Here is a 19,611-nt window from a genome sequence, read left to right as displayed (position 1 = left end):
GCCTCCTAGAATGATTATATAGTTATAAATCATCACCAGATCACCATGGAGATTAAACAAGTTAATGTTTGTAAAGTGCCTAGAATGGGCCTAGCATATTGGTAATAATTATGCAAATGTCTGTTAAAAGTAAGTTGATATCTAATGAGTTTTTTTTTCCCTCTTCCTTAGTTCTTAAATCATACTGAGAATATTGGGGTTTTTTTTTTTAACTTTTTAAAAACTTTTTATTTGTATTGGAGTATAGCCAATTAACAATGCTGTGATAGTTTCAGGCGGACAGCAAAGGGCCTCAGCCATACATATACATGTAGGGGAATTTAAATGTCTACACAGCTTAATTCTTTTCTACATTTTATTAAATGGATCTTAACGGAGAATGAGGTAACTCTTCAGTCAACACTCGTAAGAAATTTAGGCTTTTGTTAAAACTCTTAAATTACTGCAGGCTGATGAAGAAGTAACTGTCATTCCCTGATATTTCTATCAGGTACCAGAGAGAAAAAAATATCATTAGTTTACCAAAAATATCTCTCAAAATTCATTGATAATAATGATAATGATGGCTCTCAGTGCCCAATTCCTTATCTATAAAATGGGAACAGTAATTGTACCTATTTTATGTAAATATTGTAAGGCATAAATGAAATATTACTTATAAAGCACTTTGAAAAATAAAGCACAGTGAACACTGAAAACATAGTATGAGCTAAGTTCACTTATTTATTAAGTTCAGCTTTGGAACTCAAGACAGTCTTATTTGCAATCCACTCTTACATGCTATATTATATTGCCTCTCATTTGCTCAACCAACACTTAGCCCATGCCTAATGTGTACCAATATGCTCCACCTGCTAATCTCCTGGATTCAAAAAAATAACAAAATACCAAGTTCTAAAATATTAATGTCTCTTTAAAATTCTAAAATCTACCCAAACCTTAAAAAGTATGCAAACAAGTATACCCTATACTGGTAGAGTAAAATGATGGCCAGGGTTATAGTCAAAATAGGATTATGTTCAGCATACTCATTTTGCTGGCAGGAGTCAAACACTTTCTATTGCTTGTCATATGAAACAAAGCTGCCAAGAAATATAAAATACAGTACTTCTCAGTCAGAACTCTTGAAGTCAGTATATATTGCCAGGAACCTCAAACTCCAACATAAAACCCTACAGCCAGGCTTCCCTGGTGGCTCTGTGGTGAAGAATTGCCTGACGGTACCAGAGACAAGGGTTCGATCCCTGATCTGGGAGAATTTCACACGCTGTGGAGCAACTAAGACTGTGCTCTGAGCCCGGGAGCCACAGCTACTGAAGCCCACATGCCCTAGAGCATGTTGTTACTCAACAACAAAAGTAACTGCAACTGAGAAGCTCGCACACCGAAACTAGAGCGTACACCCCTCACCACAACTAGAGTAAAGCCCTTGCAGCAAAAGACTCAACAAAACCAAAAACAGACAAACCAAAAAACAAAACCCAAGGCTACCCAGTTTTCATCAAATCAATTCCCAAAGTCCCTTTCAAATTTTGTAGAAAGGTTATGTGTACCAGGGCTTCCCTGGTGGCTCAGACTGTAAAGCATCTGCCTGCAGTGCGGGAGACCCGAGTTCGATCCCTGGGTTGGGAAGATCCCCTGGAGAAGGAAACGGCAACCCACTCCGGTACTCGTGCCTGGAAAATTCCATGGACTGAGAAGCGTGGTAGGCTACAGTCCATGCGGTCGCAAAGAGTTGGACATGACTGAGCGACTGAACTGAACTGAGCCACCTGGGTGAAAACTGAAAGTCACTCAGTTGTGTTCACCTCTTTGTGACCTCATGGACTCTCCATGGAACTCTCCAGACCAGAATACTGAAGTGGGTAGTCATTCCCTTCTCCAGGGGATCTTCCCAACCCAGCGATCAAACCCAGGTCTCCTGCATTGCAGGTGGATTCTTTACCAGCTGAGCCACCTAGGAAAGCCCTAACATATGAGGCAAGGTATGTCTGTCTCCCTCCCACATCAGAATGGAGCTCTATAATTATAGAAACAATGACAGATTCATTTATCTTCAGTGCTAACACACAGAAGGAAGTCAAACATTTTACTAATAATTGTGCCCATGAACAATTAAAACTCAACAACAAATTTATTAAAGGCTTATTTTACTGATTCCTAAGACATTCCTAAGATTTTCAATAAGCGTTAAATGAATTTAAAAATTAAAAAAGAAGAAAAAATAAAAACCAATGTGAATATTTCCATTAAAAAGTCAATTATATACTCTAACAACACAATAAAAAATTATTATTAATAAAACATCCAGGGACTTCCCTGGTGGTCCAGTAGTTAAGAATCTGCCTTGCCATGCAAGGGATGTGGGTTCAATCCCTGGTTGGGGAACTAAGATGCCACATGTTGTGGAGCAACTAAGCCCATGCACTTTGGAGCCCACATGATGCAACTAAAACTTGATGCAGTCAAATAAATAAGTATATACTAAAAAAAAAAAAAATTCTGAATCAAAAATACATAAAACAAAAATACTTAAAAAAAAAACCCACATCCATACAGTCTTTTAGGTCTGATTATACAGTAGAAAACAGGATGGAATAATATCTTCAAAATGCTGAGGGAAAAATAACTGCCAATCTAGACTTTCATTCACAACTAAAATAGCTTCAAGAACAAGAGCTCAAGATTTCCAACAAAAACTTTAATTTGTCACCAACAGACCCTTAGTCTAGGAACTTCAGCAGGATACAGTTCACAGCCACTCTAGCCTTCGAGATGGCCCATACTCCATGTAGAGTGTGTTTTTCTATAAATAAAATACTGTTCTTACCTATCACTCCGTCTCTCACTGACTGCTTTCTGCGACGAGACATCAAGAATCTGAGCTTCATTAAGGCAAAACCTGGTGCGTGATCTCAGTTAAAAGACCACAGGTCTTGGAACTCTGCTCAACTATGTGGCAGCCTGGATGGGAGGGGATGTGGGGGAAAAGGACCATGTATATGAATGACTGAGTCCCTTCACTGTTATCTGAAACTATCACAACATTGTTTGTTAGTCAGTTATATCCCAATACAAAATAAAAAGTTTAAAAACAAACAAACAAAAGACCATGGGTTTTGGACTTCCCTGGTGGTCCAGTGGTTCAGAATTCACCAGCGAGTGCAGGGTATGGGTTCCATCCCTGTGCTGTGCTTAGTCTCTCAGTCATGTCCAACTCTGCAATCCCATGGACTCTGGCCCAGCAGGCTCCTCTGTCCATGGGGATTCTCCAGGCAAGAATACTGAAGTGGGTTGCCATGCCCTCCTTGGCTTTGATCCCTGGTCCCAGGCTCAATAGTTTTGGCGCATGGACTTGGTTACTCTGAGGCATGTGGAATTTTTCCAGGTTCAGTGTCTGGTCCAGGAAAATTCCACATGCCTTAGAGTAACTCAAGTCCATGTGCCGTAACTACTGAGCCTGCATGCCACAAGTGCTAAAGCCCTTGCACCGAGAGCCTGTGCTCCTCAAGAAGAGAAGCCACTGCAATGAGAAGCCTGGGCACCGCAACTAGAGGGAAGCCCCCACTCACCACTCGAGAAAACCTAGCAACAAAGCCCCCTGGGCAACCGAATACAATCAATAAATATTTTTAAGAAGACCACGGATAAAGGATATACTTCATGAAGAAGGAAAGGGATTCCAGTAGAACAAAAGCTAGCAAGAAATTGGTGAAAAAGTGAAAAAAAGAAACTTAACTTGCATATTAATTGTATTAAAATAAAATGCTTCATTCAAAGAACTTGAAAATAACAAGGCAGATTATACTGAACTGACTAATTAATCAATTAATATACCGAATTAAGTGATTCACTCTAGTGGCCTTCTTCTGGAAGCTTATCCCTTCTACAAACACAACCTCCAACCACCCACTTGATTACTAAATGTCACCAAATTAGCTCAGTGTGGTCCCTCACCAAAACAGATGGTCCAGAGGTGTGCAACTGGCCCAAACAGGAGCAAACATGGACAATCTTTAGAAACTACAAGTATAAAAGTTGCTTCAGTCATGTCTGACTCTTTGCAATCCCATGGACTGTAGCCCATCAGTTCAGTTCAGTCGCTCAGTTATGTCCAATTCTTTGCGACCCCATGGACTGCAGCATGCCAGGCCTCACTGTCCATCACCAACTCCCAGACTTTACTGAAACTCATGTCCATCGAGTTGGTGATGCCATCCAACCATCTCAACCTCTGTCGTCCCCTTCTCTTCCCACCTTCAATCTTTCCCAGCATCAGAGTCTTTTCAAATGAGTCAGCTCTTCATATCAGGTGGCCAAAGGATTGGAGTTTCAGCTTCAACATCAGTCCTTCCAATGAACACCCAGGACTGATCTCCTTTAGGATGGACTGGTTGGATCTCCTTGCAGTCCAAGGGACTCTCAAGAGTCTTCTCCAACACCACAGTGCAAAAGCATCAATTCTTCAGTGCTCAGCTTTCTTTCTAGCCCAACTCTTACATCCATACATGACCACTGGAAAAACCATAGCCTTGACTAGACGGACCTTTGTTGGCAAAGTAATGTCTCTGCTTTTGAATATGCTGTCTAGGTTGGTCATAGCTTTTCTTCCAAGGAGTAAGCGTAAGTAATTTTTAAAATTTCATGGCTGCAGTCACCATCTGCAGTGATTGTGGAGCCCCCAAAATAAAGTCAGCCACTGTTTCCACATCTATTTGCCATGAAGTGATGGGACCGGATGCCATGATCTTAGTTTTCTGAATGTTGAGTTTTAAGCCAACTTTTTCACTCTCCACTTTCACTTTCATCAAGAGGCTCTTTAGTTCTTCTTCACTTTCTGCCATAAGGGTGGTGTCATCTGCATATCTGAGGTTATTGATATTTCTCCCGGCAATCTTGATTCCAGCTTGTGCTTCTTCCAGTCCGGCGTTTCTCATGATGTACTCTGCATAGAAGTTAAATAAGCAGGGTGACAATATACAGCCTTGACGTACTCCTTTTCCTATTTGGAACCAGTCTGTTGTTCCGTGTCCAGTTCTAACGGCTGCTTCCTGATCTGCATACAGATTTCTCAAGAGGCAGGTCAGGCGGTCTGATTATTCCCATCTCTTTAAGATTTTTCCACAGTTTGTTGTGATCCACACAGTCAAAGACTTTGGCATAGTCAATAAAGCAGAAATAGATGTTTTTCCGGAACTCTTGCTTTTTCAATGATCCAGCAGATATTGGCAATTTGACCTCTGGTTCCTCTGCTTTTTCTAAAACCAGCTTGAATATGTGGAAGTTCACAGTTCATGTATTGCTGAAGCCTTGCTTGGAGAATGTTGAGCATTACTTTACCAGCATGTGAGATGAGTGCAATTGTGTGGTAGTTTGAGCATTCTTTGGCATTGCCTTTCTTTGGGATTGGAATGAAAACTGACCTTTTCCAGTCCTGTGGCCACTGTTGAGTTTTCCAAATTTGCTGGCATATTGAGTGCAGCACTTTCACAGCATCATCTTTCAGGATTTGAAAGAGCTCAGCTGGAATTCCATCACCTCCACTAGCTTTGTTCATAGTGATGCTTCCTAAGGCCCACGTGACTTCACACTCCAGGATGTCTGGCTCTAGTGAGTAATCACACCATCATGATTATCTGGGTCATGAAGATCTTTTTTGTACAGTTCTTCTGTGTATTCTTGTCACCTCTTCATAATATCTTCTGCTTCTATTAGGTCCATACTATTTCTGTCCTTTATCGAGCCCATCTTTGCATGAAATGTTCCCTTGGTATCTCTAATTTTGTTGAAGAGATCTCTAGTCTTTCCCATTCTGTTGTTTTCCTCTATTTCTTTGCACTGATCACTGAGAAAGGCTTTCTTGTCTCTCCTTGCTATATTCTTTGGAACTCTGCATTCAAATGGGTATATCTTTCCTTTTCTCCTTTGCTTTTCATTTCTCTTCTTTTCAAAGCTATTTGTAAGGCCTCCTCAGGCAGCCATTTTGCCTTTTTGCGTTTCTTTTTCTTGGGGATGGTCTTGATCCCTGTCTCCTGTACAATGTCATGAACCTCCATCCATAGTTCATCAGGCACTCTGTCTATCAGATCTAGTCCCTTAAATCTATTTCTCACTTTCACTGTATAACCGTAAAGGATTTGATTTAGGTTATACCTGAATGGTCTAGTGGTTTTCCCTACTTTCTTCAACTTAAGTCTGAACTTGGCAATGAGGAGTTCATGATCTGAGCCACACGGTCAGCTCCCGGTCTTGTTGTTGCTGACTATATAGAGCTTCTCCACCTTTGGCTGCAAAGAATATAATCAATCGGTGTTGATTTTGGTGCTGAACATCTGGTGATGTCCATGTGCAGAGTCTTCTCTTGTGTTCTTGGAAGAGGGTGGTTGCTCCATGGAATTCTCCAGGCAAGAATACTGGAGTGGGTTGCCATTTCCTTCTCCAGGGGATCTTTCCAACCCAGGGATCAAACCCAGCTCTCCTGTTTTATCTTCTTTTAGTTTTGTTTTCTTTTGGTCTTTACCCTACTGGGGTCTTTGGGAACTGTGAGTATGTCTATGTTACAGCATCTACCATACCTCATCATTTTAGCTTAGGCTGGATTTGAAAAGCCAAAATAGGAAAACACTTAAGGAGGCCTGAGACTCACAAATAAATTAGAGCTGCTGTTTCTTTTAAGCTTTGCTTTTTTCTTCTTTATTATTTATTTTTTTTAATGTAATCTCTCCTTTTATCAACCTTCATCGTTTCATACTATTAAGCAAGTGGAATCACTAAAGGTAAATGACCTTATGAATCTACTGAATGTGAAGAGAAAACGCCATGGTATAGATTATGGATGAGGAGGGAGACACCTAAGTCTAGGGGTTTACAGCTGGTAAAAACTCAGGCTTTGTTGTACAGTAAGTATCATTATGTGCTACACAATTACTGGGTACTGGTTGCTTGCAGTGATACAAGCATAAGCAATCCTTCAAAATCAAAATCAAGAAACAACAAACAGGCTATCAAAAGCACAGAGTAGGAGCCAGTAGGTACCAACTCGTCTTATGAAGTGCTGCGTGCCGTGATGATGCCTCCTCCTATTTCTGCTATCTGAAATGTGTCCTCCTTTCCTTCTTGTCTAAACAAGGACCCAGTTTCAGCCTTCCCTACTCCCTTCATCTGTCCATCTTTCTAAATGATAAAGAAGTGAAAAATAACCTCTGAGGACTGATAGTGTACTAGGAATTTTACACTACCACTTTTAATCTTAACTACACCCTGGAGAAGGAAATGGCAACCTACTCCAGTATTCCTGCCTAGAAACTCCCATGGACAGAGGAGCCTAGCAGGCTACAGCCCACAGGTGTTGAGTGGACTTGAGTGGACGACGGAGCATGAGCGTGCTGGAACGACAGCATTCGCCGTTTCTCCACTCATCATGGCAGGGTCATTTGTCTCAAAGGATATTATCTGATTTAACACCTTCCCAACCTTGCTCTAGGCTGGCATGTGTCCTCCGCAGCTTGATTATTGCATTTTCAATTACAGGAACTATGTCTTCTACTTCATTCTTATCTCCTTCATCTTCTCTACTTCTCCCCTCTCTTTCAAAATACACCCTTCCTATTTCTCAATCCATCCTCTTTACTACCACAATTACTACTACTAATAAAAGCTTTTTTTTATATTATTTTACACTGTGCTGACAGCCTGCTAAATACAAAACATTTCATTTAATGCTCACAATAATCCCTACTGTAGGTATTACTTCCCATCTCACAGAGGAAGAGAAAGGCATGGAGATCTTAAAGCACTTGCTCTCTCACAGAAGACGTGACGTCACTGTGGACTGCCACAGCGGCCACAGCCCTCGCTGTGATTCCCCACCCGACCTCCACTCTCCCCTCTGTGACAGTTTGTACCATTTCAACTTATAAGTTCAAACTACATTTCCAGAATCCTTTTCCCACCAGGTTCCTGGTTAGAAATGGTCAAAGACGGGAGTTACTCTCTGAAGATTATGGTTAGATGGATGTAGCGCTGACAGAGTATTTCACTGTGTCTCTGCTCTCCACTGTATTGCATGTAGCTCTTTCTTCTTGTCAACCCTGCCAACCAAACAGCAACCTCAGGCCCACCATCAAAAGCCTGACTGAAGACCACAGAAGAGGTAGCTATGTAGAGACAACAGCGTTCTATACCTTCCACCAGCTCTACTGTGTGGGCCCACACTTCAGTAGCTGGGCATAACTTGCTTCTCAAATTCCCCTGCAAACTCTGACTTGCCCACTGCACCACTGCTTCAGGAAGGCTGATTAGTGACTTCTCTGATCTGCCAATTCCCCCTTACAGACTTTGGTTTCCAAGCTTCTCCCACAACTCTGTAAGGTCTTCTATCTTTCATAAATTCCTTAATTCCATGATACCACAGCAGTTTGTTCTTCCTCTGTGACTGAACCCTAACTCATGCAACTACTCAAGCTGCCCCTCCACCTACTGATCAAGATCTCTGCAACTTTCCCTTTAGAGACCTTCCTGCATAACCAAATCTAAGCCACTTAGTCTTTCATAATCTCCAATCAAGCCTTCTTTTATCAGTTCTGAGCTGCCAATCTTTGAAAACAGGATGAAGCGCCCTCATTCTATGAAGCCGTATCATCCAGACTTGATCCTCCCATTTGCAAAACAGCAAGATTTATATGAGAGAAAACACTAGAGTGGGTATCAGATTAACGAAAGTGTTAGTCACTCAGTCGTGTCCAACTCTTTGTGACCCCAGAGACTGCAGGGATTGAACCCAGGTCTCCAGCATTGCAGGTAGTTTCTTTAACATCTGAGCACAAGGGAAGCACTAGTTTAACAAATGCCAATACCAATTTATTACCTAAAAACAAAATAAGCTAACAACACTTAATGTACTTCTATGCTTTGGTTAGAGATGCGAAGATGGAAGAAAGAAAGAATAAAGAAGCAGAAAGATTCTGAGAAAAAAAAATTTGCGGGGACTTCCCTGTGGTCCAATGGTTAAGACTCCACATTCCCAATGCAGGGGGCACAGGTTCAATTCCTTGTTAGGGAACTAAGATCCCACACAGCCTCGCAAAAATAAATATATATATTAAAAATTTTTTTGCTGATGTATGGTTTGCCCCAAATGTTTTTTTCCATTGGGAAGTAAGAATTTTTTTTTTTAATGTAATCATCTGGGGTTTATCCAGTACATCCATAAAATTATTTTAAAATTTCTAGCGGGCATAGACTGCAGGTAAACTTTTTCCAATACTTCTTTTTTTTCCTTTTCCAAAAAGATCTTCCCTCACTTTTGGCTGAAGTATTTCAAAAAATGTATTTCACTAGTCTTGGGTGCCCATTCATGAGAATAATTTAGTTCTTTTCTAGAATTCAATGGTTACTATCCTGGATCTTCATCACTAAAATATCATCAGTTGATTCTGATTTTAATCGTATCAGTCCTGAAGTTATTCATCTACTCTTTCAACAAGTATTTACTGTGAACCTACTATAGATTATCACAGTTCAACATAAGCTACCTGGCTATAAAACATCTTTAAGTAAAAGATGTCATTCTGACAAATTAATCACATTTAAACAGAGCTATTTATCTTCCAAATGCTGCCCTGTAACAAATCTTCCCTGGACAGTTGTCATCTTAACAATCTCCCAAGCAAGAAAACTTTAATCTCTCTTGACTCTATTAATAATTTTTTATGATGCTGTGGATCTCACAGGATCATAGATTAGATAGGTTCTTAAGAAATCAACTAGGTGGGGTGGGGGGCGGGCAGTGATTCCCTGGTGGCTCAGTGTTTAAGAATCCACCTGGTGATGTAAGGGACATCAATTCGATACCTGGCTGGGGAAGATCCGTGTGCTGCAGAGCGACTAAGCCTGTGCACACAACTACTGAGCCTGAGTTGGAGCCCGGGAGCTGCAACTACCGAGCCCACAAACCTCGAGGCTGTGCTCCACAACAAGAGAAACCACTGCAAGCAGCAGCCCAGGTACTGCAATAAAGAGTAGTCCCCATGCAGCAAAAAAGACCCACCACAGCCAAAATATAAATACATCTTTTTAAAAAAAGAAATCAACTAGGGCAACTTTTTCAAATTCAGAAATGTTGAACTAGGGACTTCCTTTGTGGTCCAGTGGTTAAGAATCCACCTTGCAATGCAGGGGGTGCAGAGTGGATTCCTAGTTTGGGGGCTAAGATCCCACATGGTGTGGAGCAACTAAGCCAAAGCACTACAAGTACTGAGCCCGTGGACCACAACTTAAGAGTCCGTGTGCTACAAAGAAAGATCTCACATGACACAGCGAAGACCTGCGCATACCTGCTATGTGCTAAGATAATGTTTTTTTAAAAATTACTGAAGTCACTTTGTCACAGCCAACTTCTAATTAATGGCAGATTTAAGACTGAAATCAGGCTTTCCATCTACTATCAGTGTTCAACAAACAGTATGAAATACAGTTTGCAGTCTGTGTATTCACTTCAGGAACATTCTAGGCAAGAAACTCTTCAGGTACATCCCTGAGTAAACCTTCTAACCCTAAGGCAGTATGCAACAGTCCATAACTATGGGACAAAACTTTGAGATGCTGATTAATACACATTACATGATCTCAGAACACAAAATTAATCTACTCTTTCTCAAATCATGGGGAAAGATTTATAATGAAGGTATATGGTGGTTTGGGGATGAAGTCAACTGAATGCAGTCAGGTACTGCTAACAGACTGGATGGTTAATGATACACCATCTCTCAAAGTAAATTTTTATCAACACCAAGGCTGAGCTAGCTACCTTCTACTTGTTTCATTTCCTTGTAATATCTAAACAAACAAGAAAGTCTGTAAATGTTCTTTGACATACTGTTTTTATACATTATGTCATACCATATAATAACTATTACTAATTTTACAAAGCAGTCAATAGGTCTAAAAATGCCTAAACTGATTTTAAAATGCATTAAAGCAATCATATAAATCATGATATTAATCTCTCCACAAAATTTAGTTGGAGAACATTGGTCTCATTCCTTTCATATTAAAACAAAAGAACAAAGTATTTTGAGTTAAAGCTCCATAAATACCATTAAAATGTAGCTAAGTCAGTCAAATTTAGGGTAATGACAAACTTATCAAACAATAATGATGATAATGAAACATCTTCAAGTCACAAATCTAAAATACAATATGAGTTGGGAGCATATAACTATTACTAAATAGCACAGAAAAAATTGAAATTTTATTTCGGCTTAGACTGCAGATCTGTTCTCAAGACTTTCAGAAATAATAAGTATTATCTCACATTCTCCCACTGATTCCTATTAATAATTTTCAGAAACTTTTCCACTGCCTTGCCTCTGTGGTAGAGCTTTCCACAAATGCTTGATTTTCTCTGAGGGTACAGAAACATTTATTGAACTTCCCCACCCTGTTCCACTTATGTAGCTGCCATCTTTTAAGAATCTGAGAACACTGAAGGAGGCCTCTTGTCAATTACCTATCCATGTAATAAACGTTTGGCAACAGGTATTGTGCTAGGCGTTGGGGCACCACAATCAACACAGCACTGCCTCTGTGCTTGAAGAGCTAATTTCTCCGCGGAGGACACAGAGACAACCGCGGGTGCCGTGCAGTCAGAGGGTGGCGGAGGCGAGGGTGGCGGAGGCGAGCACAGAGCGCTCAAGGGGAAGCCTGCCTGAGGCAGTGGCGCTGAGCAGGCACAATCTGGGAATTATTGAAAGAAAGCTGATAAAATTGTATCTTAAACTACTCTTTTAATTTGTCACTATTAATTTATTTAAGTCCATACTAAATGACTAACTATATAAATAGGGGGAAATTACCCTAGAAAAAACTTCCAAAGTTTATAAACTACAGAATGCTTTTTAAATGTATAGTACTATGAATCTCAAGCATAACATTCTTGAGCACTTACAAGAAAGGTGGTGGGCTAGTTATGGGAAGAACACCAAAGAAGAGTCTATTCCTATCCTCCTGACATGTTTACGAACATGTTTACTAACAATCACTATGACATGAGAATACAAAGTGAAGTTAAAAAGTTTATAATCCTTGAACTTCATAGAACAGTTGAATTAGGCCTAGGGTTTAGACCTTCTGATTCTCAATCCAGTTCTCCTTTGCATGACACCAGAAAACAGTTTTCTCAAAATATTCTTTAGTAAATATTTTATATTTCAGCTATTCCTGAGCAACAAATATTGGCTAAGACTTAAAAGAAACATTATTTGAGGGAATTCCCTGATAGCCCAGTGATAGGGACTCCTCGACTTTACTGCCAAGGACTGAGGTTCAGTAATGACTAATATCTCACAAGCCACACAAGCCTCACGGTACAGCCAAAACACACACACACAAACTCCTTGAGAGAGTACAGGAAAAGACAGGAACTGAATTGTCCTCTGTTCTCTCAAGTCAGGTCTCTTTTTATTCATAACTGGCGATAACCTTGAATTCATTATTAAAAATATTTAAAAATCCCCCAAATCAAAACTTGATTAATACAGCTGCAAAATCAGAACCTGATTAATACAGCTACACAGAATATTTTTACAATTCCTGCGGTTCTGTTGCTGTCTGCAGACCAACAAAAGATTGTTAACATTGAAATTCAGAAGTCAGCTTGTCAACAGATGCAGCAATCGATATTACTATCTACTGAAAACTGAAAGATTACTGGAGAACACACGCCAATTGCAGTGGGGAAAATATACCTCACCTAAAGAGGAGAGCTGAAGCTGAAACTCCAGTACTTTGGCCAGCTGATGCAAAGAACTGACTCGCTAGAAAAGACCCTGATGCTGGGAAAGACGGAAGGCAGGAGAAGGGGATGACAGAGGATGAGATGGTTGGATGGCATCACCAACTCGATGGATATGAGTTTGAGTAAACTCCAGGAGCTCGTGATGGACAGAGAAGCTTGGCGTGCTGCAGCCCATGGGGTCACAAAGAGTCGGACATGACTGAACTGACTGAAAGAGGAGAGTGAAAGAGCGGGTTTAAAACTCCACATTCAAAAAACTAAGATCATGGTATCCGGTCCCGTCACTTCATAGCAAACAGATGGGAAAAAAGTGGAAACAGAGGCAGATTTTATTTTCTTGGGCTCCAAAATCACTGCAGAGGGTGACTGCAGCCATAAAATTAAGAGATGGTTGCTCCTTGGAAGGAAAGCTATGACAAACCTAGACAGCATATTAAAAAGCAGAGACATCACTTTGCTGACAAAGGTCCATCTAGTCAAAGCTGTGGTCTTTACAGTAATCATGCAGGGATGTGAGAGTTGAACCATAAAGAAGGCTCAATGCCTAAGAACTGATGCTTTCAAACTGTGGTTCTGCAGAGGACTCTTGAGAGTCCCTTGGACAGCAAGGAGATCAAACCAGTAAACCCTAAAGGAAATCAGCCCTGAATATTCATTGAAAGGACTGATGCTGAAGCTGAAACTCCAATACTTTAGCCACCTAATGGGAAGAGCTGACTCACTGGAAAAGACCCCGATGCTGGGAAAGACTGAGGGCAGCAGGAGAAGGGGGCAACAGAGGATGAGATGGTTGGATGGCATCACTGACTCAGCGGACATGAGTTTGAGCAAACTTAGGGAGATAGTGAAAGACAGGGAAGCCTGGCGTGCTGCAGTCCATGGAGTCGCAAAGACATGACTTAGCCACTAAACAACAACAACCCCCATAACCAAGTGACCAAACTCAGGATCACAAATAGGACTTAACAATATATGACCCCGATGGGAAGCAATATAAAGTACACAGAAACACTCAGTAGTTATTCTTGCCCAAAATATTTAACCTGAAACTAATGATTCTTTAAATCTAGCTTACAGTTAGCTAATGTAGGAGGCAAAGAGGAACATGCTAAATGACACCATGGGGGGTGGGGGGAAATCAGACAAATCCAGAATGTGACTTGTTTTATAAGATAACTGGCTTGATCTCTTTTATTAAAAAAAAATCCATTTTATAAAATGGAAAGATGATGTGACTTCCAAGGCATCCAGTGGTTAAAACTGTGCTTCCACAGCAGGGGCCACAGGTTCAATCCCTGGTTGGGAAACTAAGATCCCACATACTGTGTGGCATGGCCAAAAGATAAAAAAATAAATAAAATGGAGAGGTGATATTGTTTTAGATTAGAAGAGATCAAAGAGACTTAGCCAAATGTAGTGAATAAACCTTGATAGGATCCTGGTTGGGTGGGATTAAGTATAAAAAGCCAAAAAAGATCTTTCCAGCACAAATGGGGAGATTTAAACATGGATGGATACTAGATTACATTAAGAAATTAACAATAAGAAACTATTAATTAGAAAGTTAACAATAATGATATTTTGGCTGTGTAAGAAAATGTCCTTACCTTTGAAAATGCAAGTTGGCATATTTAGGGGTAAAGTGTCATAGTGTCCACAGTTTAGTTTTCAAATGGTATAGCCAAAAATTCTTCCCACGTGGCTCAGTAGTAAAGAAGCTGCCTGCCAATTCGAGACACACACAGGAGATAGGGATTCAATCCCTGGGTTGGGAAGATCCTCTGAAGGAGGAAATGGCAACCAATTCCAATATTCTTGCCTGGAAAATCCCATGGACAGAGCCCAGCGGACTACAGTCCATGGGGTCACAAAGAGTGGGACCTGACTGAGTGACTGAGCACACAGGCACGCATGGCCAAAAATAATGTCCACATTATGGCAAAGTGCCAATAAATCAATCTATAGGATTACTATATGGGTGTTTGATATTACCAAATTCCTGTGTACTTAAAACTGTTTCATAATTAAAAGCTGGGGCTGGGTTGGGGGGCAGGTGGGAGGGAGCTTAGAGAGCTCCAATTCTACAAGGAAAAATAATATCAATCTGAAACTAAAGCTGTGGGACTTGTCTAGAACCAAACGCAATTCCATTTTAATACAGCATCTATTAAATATAGTTTACCCCTGTGGTAGCAATAAGGTAAACAAGGGAAAAAAGTTCCAATTAAAACACTTAAAAAACTGAGCCTACAATTAATCATCAAATTATTTACAATAAATCTTTAATAGTTATTTCTTTCAAGAGAGATTCATGGAGAGCATGACTAGATAACCCTTCTATAATGATATTACATTCAACAAGACTCAACATATGTTTATATTTTCAGCAAACAACAAATCAATCTGTGAACCATCCACTTCTTAACTCTATAATTCAACCTTTTCTCTACAGACATTACAAAGACATTCAACTACAAATTTTCTTAAACCTGATAATACATTAAAGAAAATTATAAAATACTACAATTTGGGGCATCAATAGATTTCTTAAACATTTACAACTATGCATGAAATTTAAGTTACTCAAGAGAATTTTATCAACACTTTCTTCTGCAAAGAGAAATGTAAAGGCTCTAACTTTAATCATAATCAAAGAAACAGAGTATAGGTCAATGCTAAAAAGAGAATTTCAGTTAGTTTTATAAATACTCATTAGTTTGCTACATAAATACGAAAGAAAATCCCATTATTAAAAGATAACTGTGTACAACTCTCTACACATTAAATTCTGGCACTCCACTCAGAAATATTGCACAAGTTAATGCACAAATTACTAAGCATGCTGTCATTGCCACATAATCCAGAAACAAATTTTGCAATAAGGAAATCTCAAGCAAATAACCCAACTGTGAGTTCCCTGTATGCATCAAGAATAAATTGCACAAATTGTAACTTTTCAAGAAATACGGAGTTTAAATCTATTTCTTTTTTTTTTGTTAAGAGGGGAAATATTTTCTGTTCGGTCAGTTCCACCGCAAAAAAAAGAAAAAGGTAAAGGTGCCTGGAGTCACCTTTTAAAAGTAGTTTTTGGGGGGAAAGAATCAAGAAAATCATTTGGCTAGGCTGCAGGCAAAACACACTGAACAACCTACAATACGGGCATGTAAGCTCGATCTACTTTTGTAAATATTTAGATTTTACTCCCAAGAAGAAACTTTTCAGGTTTTCTCATTTTCCCCACGTATTTATTTTCGCAAGATCTGAACTAGAGAAATACACTTCTACAGAAAGGGCATCATATTCGAACCAAGGCTTTCCCAGATTACCAAGCTGCGTGACCTTGGGCAAGTTCCTCAATCTGAGCCTCGATGTTTTCAACCGTAAAATGGAGAGACAGTATCACCTCACTGGGCTTCGAAGGTGAGGTGAGACAATGCACGATAAGTAGCGGGGGCGTAACAAGTGCTAAACGGTCCATAAAGAGAAAAGGGCACCAACCCTAACACTAGTGCACGACGATACAGCGGGGCAAAGACAAGCACTTTCTCGCTTCCTGCATGTAACATTTCTGCCTCTCCCAAGGACCAGGCGCAATCTTCCTTCCAAAGGCCCGGCGGAGTACGCGTCTTGACAGCTCCACCGCCCAGCGGTCTACTTCGCTCGGACCTGGACTTCAGGACAGGATGCAAGGGACCCAAGGTCCGCCCACCCCAAGCGAGGCAACAACCTAGAGAAATCTCCGCCCCAGGGGCTGCGCCCAGGCCGGTAACGGCCCCCTCCTCACGTCCGGCCCCCTCCCCGCTCCCCCACCCCCACCGCCACACATTTGTGCGGGCACGCGCGCGCGCTCACACACACACACACACACACACATACACACACAGACACACACACACACACACGCACGCACTTACCCGCCGCTCCGCGGGGACGTAGGGAGCCGCAGACCCACCCCTCAGCCCCCGCGCGGCCTGTCACCGCGCCCCCCGGTCGAGGGAGGCTGCGGGCCCCCGGGGACCGGAGGGGCGCACGAGGAGTAGGGCGCGGGCCGGGGGCCAGGCCCGGCCCTCCTTCACATGGAGCCTGCGCCGGGCGCAGCGTGGACCGTGGCGGCCGGCCGGGGCCTCTCGGCGCCCCTCGTTGCTTCTCGCCGCCGCGGCCCCGAGGCCCGCGGGAAGCTGGGCAGAAAAGGAGGAAGCCGCGGGCCGGGTGCCGCCGAGGCCGGAGAAGGGGCGGGAGCGACGACTCCGCGGCTGGGAGCGCCGGGCCTCCCAGTAGTCGTCGTCGTCGCCGCCGCCGCTGCGGGCCGCAGAACCCCCGAACACCGCACCCAGCGACCGCACCACCCTCGTCGGGAGCCGCTGCTGAGGGCAGCCCGGCCGCCACTACACACGGACCCGTGACGTCGGGCGTAGCGCGGTGCACGTCAGGGCCGGCTCTCTAGTGCGCACGCAGCCCTCCGCCTGTCGGGAGCGGAACCCGCCGGGGGCGCGCGCTAGCCCAGAGCGCCGCGCGGAGGCCGAGGGGGAGCGAGTCCGCGCCTGCGCAGTGGCTGGCTGCGCCCACGCACGCCCGGTTGCACACGCCGGCTCAGTAGTGCGGAGATTCCTGGCCTACCAGGGCTGTTGCGCCGCTTTGCCGATAGCTCGTGGCAGCCGGCTCCGGGCCTGTGTTCTCACGCACACACATGCACCTCAGTTCCCTTACGGGAGTCCTTGGCGCCTAGACGCCAAAACAAACCTCGAAAATGGTCTCCCGCGTGGGCTTCTGGCAGAGCGAGAGCAGCAGAGCAAGAAGAGGCTGCGACCCACTTCGAGTCCATAGCAAGTCGTTTGCAGGCGAAAAGATTTCGTTTTTGGATCTGGTTTCAGCATTTTTTCCTAAAAAACTTAAGAAATTTTTGTCGACCTGTCACCTGACCGTAAACCACTACCCTGGAGATCGGCCTTCTAAGTTTTACAATTCACGGTTTACTTCTTGTATGTATGCGAGGTCGGCCCAGCAATTACTTTTTAATTGTTAACAAATGTGGAAATCTCGGCGCAGGAAGATGAGTTGACACTCCACCCCCAGGACTTGTGACTGAATCTAAAACCCAGTCGCTTTCACTGAGTCTTTTCTTCACTCCCCGTCGCCCCGCAGTACTAAGTACAAATTCATCGCGTTAGCGTTGGAGGCCTCTGTCATGTGACTGACCTGCATTCTGCATTGTCTTTAGCCCAAACTTCTATGACTGGTGGCTCAGAGGTTAAAGCGTCTGCCTGGAATTCAGGAGACCCGGGTTCGATCCCTGGGTCGGGAAGATCACCTGGAAAAGGAAATGGCAACCCACTCCAGTATTCTTGGCATGGAGAATCCCATGGAGGGAGGAGCCTGGTAGGCTACAGTCCACGGGGTTGCAAAGAGTCGGACACGACTGAGAGACTTCACTTTCACTTTCACTATGATCCAGAGAGTATCTGTCCTGCCCCATCTCTTGTTTCCTCAAATACCCCTTACAACTTCCTGCGCCATTTCTTCCCTCTTTAGTATCTGCGTGCTTTCTTGGTAGGTTATGGATCCCACCTGCTTCCTGCCTTTTCCAGACCTCATATCCACTTAAACAGTTGAAATAAGAGAGATGGGAGTGGTGCCCACCCAGAGGTAAGCAGCTACCCAACTTGCGGCCCTGAAGAGCAGGGAAGATCGCACCTGTGGGGCAGGGACTGAGGGAAAGGGTGTTATGTAATAAAATATCTAGGTCCCCTTCGTGAAATTTTTATTGCAGACACACTAGCGGTGTTGTCAAAGGAGCAAGAACAGAGATGTTCATTGGCAAGTTTTTGTAATGATGAAGCCTGGAAATCTAAATGACTCCGACTGAGCGGATAAATAATGATTCATTTGCTCTGCAGAGAATTAGGCGGCCACCACAAAGAAAGGCTAATGCTGGAGGACCTCAAAAATACAAAGCCTAATAGAAAAGCAGTTTGCTGCCACTAATTTAAAAAGTAGAGTACTTTTAAGCAGAAAACCGGTCTTTAAGATGGCTTTTGGTTCTAACATCTAAGCCTGATATACCACAGAAAAATAAAGGATCTCAATATACTTGCTGCTGCTGCTGCTAAGTCACTTCAGTCGTGTCCGACTCTGTGCAACCCCAGAGACGGCAGCCCACCAGGCTCCCCCGTCCCTGGGATTCCAGGCTCCTCTGTCCATGGATTTTCCAGGCAAGAGTACTGGAGTGGGGTGCCATTGCCTTCTCCGCAATATACTTGGGCAGGATTTAAATCTTAAACTTTTATATTATTTTCCATGGTTCCTAGCAAGGTAATGGCCCCCCACTCCAGTACTCTTGCCTGGAAAATTCCATGGATGGAGGAGCCTGGTAGGCTGCAGTCCGTGGGGTCGCTAAGAGTCGGATAAGACTGATCGACTTCACTTTCACTTTTCACTTTCCTGCATTGGAGAAGGAAATGGCAGCCCACTCCAGTGTTCTTGCCTGGAGAATCTCAGGAATGGTGGAGCCTGATGGGCTGCCGTCTATGGGGTCGCACAGAGTCGGACACGACTGAAGCGACTTAGCAGCAGCAGCAGCAGCCTGACCATATAGTAGTCACTCAATAAATACTTGTTTACGAAATAATCTCAAGGTGGAGATGGATTTTTCTTCATACCTCTGCTCACTTTTTCTCTCCCTACCCTAACTGGGACTTCATCCACCATTTTCCACCACACCGTGTATATTAATAAAAGCCTCTTTTTTTCTTTTTCTCCAGTCTCTTTTTACATTGGTGAGATACTTGCTTAGACCGTAAATCTCTGGCATCCTGGCT

At 42.8% G+C, this 19,611-nt stretch overlaps 1 protein-coding gene across 3 annotated transcripts in view; it reads right to left on the bottom strand.

The window, feature by feature from the left end:
- The window catches only part of MAP3K2 (mitogen-activated protein kinase kinase kinase 2), a 92,479-nt gene extending 75,631 nt beyond the window's left edge, over positions 1–16,848 (bottom strand). For 2 of the 3 annotated variants that reach the window (XM_055571904.1, XM_055571906.1), the window contains exon 1: positions 16,711–16,848. The gene's annotated coding sequence lies outside the window, so the exon portion shown is untranslated. Of the gene's footprint in view, positions 1–2,830; positions 12,117–16,710 lie in introns of those variants that run through there. The other variant, XM_055571905.1, reaches the window with a different exon arrangement.
- Positions 16,849–19,611: the final 2,763 nt, after the last annotated feature.

The sequence above is a fragment of the Bubalus kerabau genome, chromosome 3 (assembly GCF_029407905.1).
Source record: "Bubalus kerabau isolate K-KA32 ecotype Philippines breed swamp buffalo chromosome 3, PCC_UOA_SB_1v2, whole genome shotgun sequence".
NCBI lineage: Eukaryota > Metazoa > Chordata > Mammalia > Artiodactyla > Bovidae > Bubalus > Bubalus kerabau.
Note: the sequence above shows the minus strand (reverse complement) of the source record. Positions and strands in the feature narration are given on the sequence as shown.